At 40.6% G+C, this 6,164-nt stretch overlaps 1 pseudogene; it reads right to left on the bottom strand.

Annotated features, from left to right (window-relative positions):
• Window positions 1–2,503: 2,503 nt before the first annotated feature.
• Window positions 2,504–3,037, bottom strand: LOC104861314 (annotated as a pseudogene).
• Between the last annotated feature and the right edge of the window lie 3,127 nt (window positions 3,038–6,164).

The following is a 6,164-nucleotide window of genomic DNA, read 5'->3' as shown; positions in this document are numbered from 1 at the left end:
AATTCCGCAAGAAATCTAGAGAAGAGTCAATTATACTACTTCTCAAACTCCTTAATAAAATTGAAAGGGAAGTAATACTACCAAACTCATTCCTGTAAGAAAGCATTATCTTGATTTCAAAAGCAGAGAAGGACCCAACCAAAAAAGAGAACTACAGGCCAATCTCCCTAATGAAGAATACAGAATACAGAAGTTCATCAAGAAGATCATACACCGGGGCCGGGGAGTTAGCTCAGCGGTTCGGTGGCCTGCCTTGCAAGTGCAAGGACCCAAGTTCAATCCCCAGTACCAAAACAAAAAAGAAGATCATATACCCTGACCAAGTGAAATTCATCCCAGGGATGCAAGGATGATTCAACATATGCAAATCAATAAATGTAATAAAGTATATTAACAGAGTCAAGGACAAAAACAATATGATCATCTTAAAAGATGCAGAAAAAGCATTCAACAAAATACAACACATATTCATGATAATAACCCTACAAAAAATTGGAAGAGGTGGTCTTTTTTTCAACATGATAAAAAACTATCTATGAAAACCCAACAGCCAACATTATACTAAATGGTAAAAAACTGTAATCTTTCATGCTAAAATCAGGAACAAGACAAGGATGTCCACTATCACCATTTCTGTTCAATATATTTCTGGAAACATTAGCCACAGCAATTAGACAAGAAAAAGAAATAAAAGGAATGAAGATAGGAAAGAAAGAAGTTAAACTGTCATTACTTGTTGGTGACTTGATCCTCTACATGGAAGACTCCCAGAACTCCACCAAAAAACTTCTAGAGAGAGTAGCTTGGATACAAAATCATCAGTCAAAAATCAGTAGCCTTACTGTACATGAACAACAGACTCACTGGGGAAACAATTCCTTTCAAAATAGCATCTAAAAATAGAAATATCTAGGAATCAATCTAATGAAGTAAAATACTTCTATTTTGAAAACTACAGAGCTCTGAAAAAAGAGACTGAAGATGATATCAGAAAATAGAAAGACAACCCTTTTTCTTGGGTAGGAAGAATAAATGCCGTACTTCCAAAGCTGCTGTACAGATTCAGTGAAATTCCAACAGCATATTTCATAAAACTAGAGAAAAAAAATCCAAGAATTTATTTGGAACCAGAAGAGACCTAGAATAACCAAAGCAATTCTAGGCAACAAAGAGAAAGGGTATCACAATGTCCAAGTTGAAATTGTACTTCAAAACTACTGTGATAAAAACAGCATGGTACTGGCAAAGAAACAGATTTGAGGAACAGTGGAAAGATAGAAAGATGCATCTTTGACAAAGGAGCCAAATACCCTCACTGGAGAAAAGACAGCCTCTTTTATAAGTGGTACTGCATTTCAACTTGCCAAAGATTAAAACTAGACCTATATCTCTGACCATGCACTAAACTAAAATTGAAAGGATCAAAGATCTAAATACTAAAAGAGAAACACTAAACCTGTTAGAAGATAGGTTATATAGAACTCTTGAAGACAATGGGATATGAAAAGACTTTATGAACAAAACCTCAGCCACACGGTAGCTAGCACAAAAAAATCAACAACTGTGATCTCCAATTATTTTTTTGTGTAATGTTTTATTTTGCAATGTAGCAGTGTAGAAAGAATTTTAAACACTAAAAACAAAGCTAAAAGACAAATGGACCAAACAGAAAGAGCTGCCGGAAACTGCTACAAAGACAACCCAGTAAAAAAGCCAAGCAAGGACAGAGTTCCCAGAGCAGGGAGCATAACTGGTCCTTCAACAATCAAAGAAAGAGAGAGATAAACTCCAGAAAAGATAAAGGAAGGTTTTATAAACCTGCCAGGTCTCTTCTTCCTTGCAAATCTAAGTCAGATCTTTTATTTCCTTGTGTAGAACTTAAGGGCTGCCCAGGTACTTGTTTTTGATACGGGATCTCCCTGTTACCCAGGCTGATTCCTCACCGGAGCTCTCAAGTGATTCTCCCAACTGAGCTCTCCAAGAAGCTGGGGCTGCAGGTGTGTACCACTACATCTAGCATCATACTGTTCTGACATGCAGTTGTGCACTATGATATCAGAAAATGGAAAGGCATCCCTTTTTCTTGGGTAGGAAGAACAAATGCCTATGAATGCATAGTCTTTTCCTCCATCCATGTTAGTTCTGATGATCTGGTGACCCTGAAGCATTCCTTCTTCTCCTTTCTTGCCACTGTTCACAGTGTTTCATCACCTGGAAACAATACCACAGCTGACTGACCTGAGGCTGTTCAACTGTTGGCTTACATGAGCAGCCCTTTACTGGTCCTATGAGAACTCAGGCCTAGAAGTGGCTTTCAACATTATTCAGCTGGCCTCTTCAAACTTCTTAACTTACAAAGTTAGAAACGTGCAGTAGGAAACATCTTAAGAGGCATTAACTGGGGGCAGAGGTAGGAGTAGGGGCTGTCTGTGAAGAAAGAAGGCCTGAGATAAGGAAGCCACATCCAGGAACAGCAGTGCTGTGTCTGCCTTTTTGGAACAAATCAGGCAATACCAGTTTCCAGCCGCCTCAGCTTCTCCGGTAGCCCCTGGAACTGGCTTTGACCCCAGTCAATACAGATCGGAGGCTGGCTATATCTGCAGCTAGCTGAAGGCTAGCTGGTTTGGGCCTGTAGCAGACTGTGAGGAGCCAGGATTCCAACCCAATTCATGGGGTCCTGTGGGGCTGCAGGGAGCTCTGGCACTGAAGAACGTTGGGGCCCTCCCACCTGTGCAGCACTGCCCCTGCGGCCCTGCCTCCTCTGGAGTCCGGGAATCAGTCAGCTCTCACCACCCTGAATGTCCAGAGTCTGTCCTGGTCCTTGCTGGCTCATACTCAGACCGGGTTCCATGAGAGAGGTGCACTGCAGGGGCCCCAGGGACTTGGCACCCATGGCATAGCGAGCCTTGACGAGTGACAGCCAGCCCTCCTCCACCTGGGTGTTCAGCTCCTCCCGCTTTGCTTCCAGCTCCTCCAGGTCCCTGCACAGCTGCAGGAGCAGCAATTCCAGCTCTTCCTGCAGGTCTTCACCATCCATGACCAGCCACACTTCACTGGGTTTCCCTGAGGCTAAGGCGGAATCCTCTCCTTTCAGGCTGTCCAATCACCGCTAGTCATGCCAGGACAACCAATACATTTGTGAGGCCAGCCCCAAAGGGCGTTTCCATCCATAGCCAGGAAGCCAATGACCTTCCCCACTAGTCCCCCAAGCAACCAGTCTACTGTCTGCAAAGTGGCCGCTAATGGTGGTGGTTCCTATTGCTTCCAGAAGCAATGAACTTTTAAAAGTTGAAAGGCAGGCTATGGAAGAGTACAAAGCTTGATGGCAACCTTTTTAAGGGAGCAGTGGCTTTAAACAGTTCTGGAAGGTACGCAGTCGGTGAGACTAATAGAGTCATTCACTGTGCTATTTCTACTGTTGATGGCTGTTTCGAGGCACAGTTATGGTTGATTTAGCAGTTCATGAGATCTCATCATATTAAAAAGCTTCTGCAAAGCAAGAAAAATCACCCACAGTTTAAAGAGGCAACCCACAAGGCGGGAAAAAAAATTTTTTTTTTTACCCCTGTTCCTCAGACAAAGGTTTACAATCTAGAATATATGAAGAATTTAAAAAACTCAGACCCCACCCCAAATTTAAAGACCCAGTCCAAAAAATGGGCTTCTGAAACGAGCAGACATTTCTCAGATGAAGAAGTAGAAGCAGCAAGTAAACATGAAAAATGTTCCACATCACTGGTCATTCGAGAGATGCAGATGAAAACAACACTGAGATTTCACCTCAGCCCTGAAAGAATAGCTGCTTTCAAGAAATTAACCAATAACAAATGTTAGAAGGGCTGTGGAGAAAGAGGAACCCTGCTCCACTGCTGGTGGGAGTGCAGACTGGTGCAACTACTGTGGAAATCAATATAGAGATTCCTTAAAAATCTAGGATTAGAAGTCCCTTTTGATCCAGCTATTCCTCTGCTGGGTATCTTTCCCAAAAGAATTAAAAGAATCATACCACAGTGACATATGCTCACCCATGTTTATAGCGGCACAGTTTGTAATAGCTGAATCTTGGAAACAGCCCAAAATTTCCATCAACTGGTGATAGACAAGGAAGATTTTTTTTTAATAAAATGGAGTACTACTCAGCCATAAAGAAAGGTAAACTAGAGACATTTATAGCTAAATGGATGCACATTGAGGCCATACTCAAGTGAAATAAATAGGACACATATATGTAAATATTGAATTGTTTCCTCTGGTGTGAGAAACTGAAAGTGTAATTGAGGACCAAAATGTATAATACATATTGTAAAATAGTAAGAAAATATTCAGAGGGGAAGAAGAACTAGAGAGGAGAGTGGGAGAACAGAAAGAAGGGAAAGAAAAAATGAAAAACAGGGGGGAAGACTGGAAACAAAGCTTATGCAAATAGGGAGGGGTGAAAGGGTTGAAGGGAGGGCAGGGGAATGAGAAAAAATAAGAACCAATATATATTATGTACTGGTACAAATTCCCAATGATGAATGTGATCATAATGTATGCCTAAAACATAACCATAAATTTAATAAAAAACAATAACAGCAATATTCTGTGAAATATGTAACATACACAAAAGCAAAGCTTTTAACAATAATAGCAAAGACTGTTGTCAGGAAGAAAGTGGAGCCAAACTTTTGAGAAAGTCTTGTATTTTCCATGAAGTAGTAAAATAATATTATCAAATGAGGCTCATACATTTTATACTTTGGAAGAAAATAAAAGAATTATGCCAAAAGATACTACAATAAAGCTAATAGAACAGGCAAACTGATTAAGAATAAATTTTAAACACTTAATGAATTCAAAGAAAAACATGAAAAGAGGTATTAAAAATCTAAATGGCACAATAACAAGGTGTTCGACCTAAATCCAGCCACATTCATGGCAGGATTATATCCTGAGAAACCCACTGAAAATGAGCAGAGTCATAAGCTGAAAAGGCATTTAATACCCCAATGAGTCCATCAAAAATGAAAAAATTTGCAAATTAGACCATCTCCAGTCAGATTCTTTTCAGTTCATTGGGGGCTCCATGCCAATAAACTCATTTTAAAGTTGAAATATTGGCAAGTGGAACCAACTTTAATAGGCAATGTGTTAAAGTCTAAGTGTTAGGACAGAGTCTACCAAAATTGTCTTACTCGATTTATAGGAGAAACAGCACTTGGGTTCTTTATGTTTTGAAAGTCAGGCAGGGTCTGTCCTGCTGTGGTTTCTGAGGTGGGTATTAATTTGAAGCTGCTCTCATGCAAGGACGGTTGAATAGGAAGAGAGGAAGAGAGGGGTAGGTGTCTCCTCATCTCTTTCGGGCTGTGGGTAGTTGCGGGGGGGAGGGACCATAAGCCTCACAGCTGGGTGTGGACCTGGGTGTAGGGGTTTTTCTTTGTTGGGCTGGATGGTTGGATGGAACTGGTGAATGACAGCAGAAGGGACCTCACATCTTTAGGAGGAGCTGCCTTCATGGTCTCCTGGGTGTTCTCTGGGTGGAACCCTGTCCCACATCTGTTAAGGACCTGCTTGGCCTATGTGGAGCCTCTTTCCATGGCAAGGGACAAGGGAAGGGGCTGCCCCAGAGGCAGAATCAAAAAACTTTTGAGCTGACTTATAATACAATTTACTCATCTAAAGTGTACAGATTCACTTTGGACAAGATTTTAAGTTTTTCTATCACCAACACAGTGGACACATCTCACCACCCGAAAAGGTATTCATAGTCAAACTATTTCCTGTGCCAACTCTAGAAATCATTTTGTTCTGTGTTGCTGTACATTAACTTTAGATATTCCTTTAAGTGACATCCTATGACTCAGATTATTTGGTCCCTTTTTGCTTTTTCTCACTATAATGCTTTTGATCTTTATGCATATTACTGTAGCATTAGTGACATGTTTTTTTTTTTTTTGGACCACCCAGGAAGGGTCCTAGTATGTACACAGGCCACACTGTTCTCATGCAGTCAACTGTGATGAGTGCCTGGGTCATCCCCATTTAAGTTTGATTATGGATAAAGCTGATCTGATTATTTATGTACAGGTCACATGCAGTTATGTTTTTGTATTTCTCCAGCAAATATCAAGGAATGAAACTCCTGAATCATATAGAATATATATATACATATATATATAACATTA

This window comes from Fukomys damarensis, unplaced genomic scaffold (assembly GCF_012274545.1).
Source record: "Fukomys damarensis isolate Sample0158 unplaced genomic scaffold, DMR_v1.0_HiC HiC_scaffold_25, whole genome shotgun sequence".
NCBI classification, from domain to species: Eukaryota; Metazoa; Chordata; class Mammalia; order Rodentia; family Bathyergidae; genus Fukomys; species Fukomys damarensis.
This window is presented reverse-complemented; position numbering and strand designations above follow the sequence as displayed.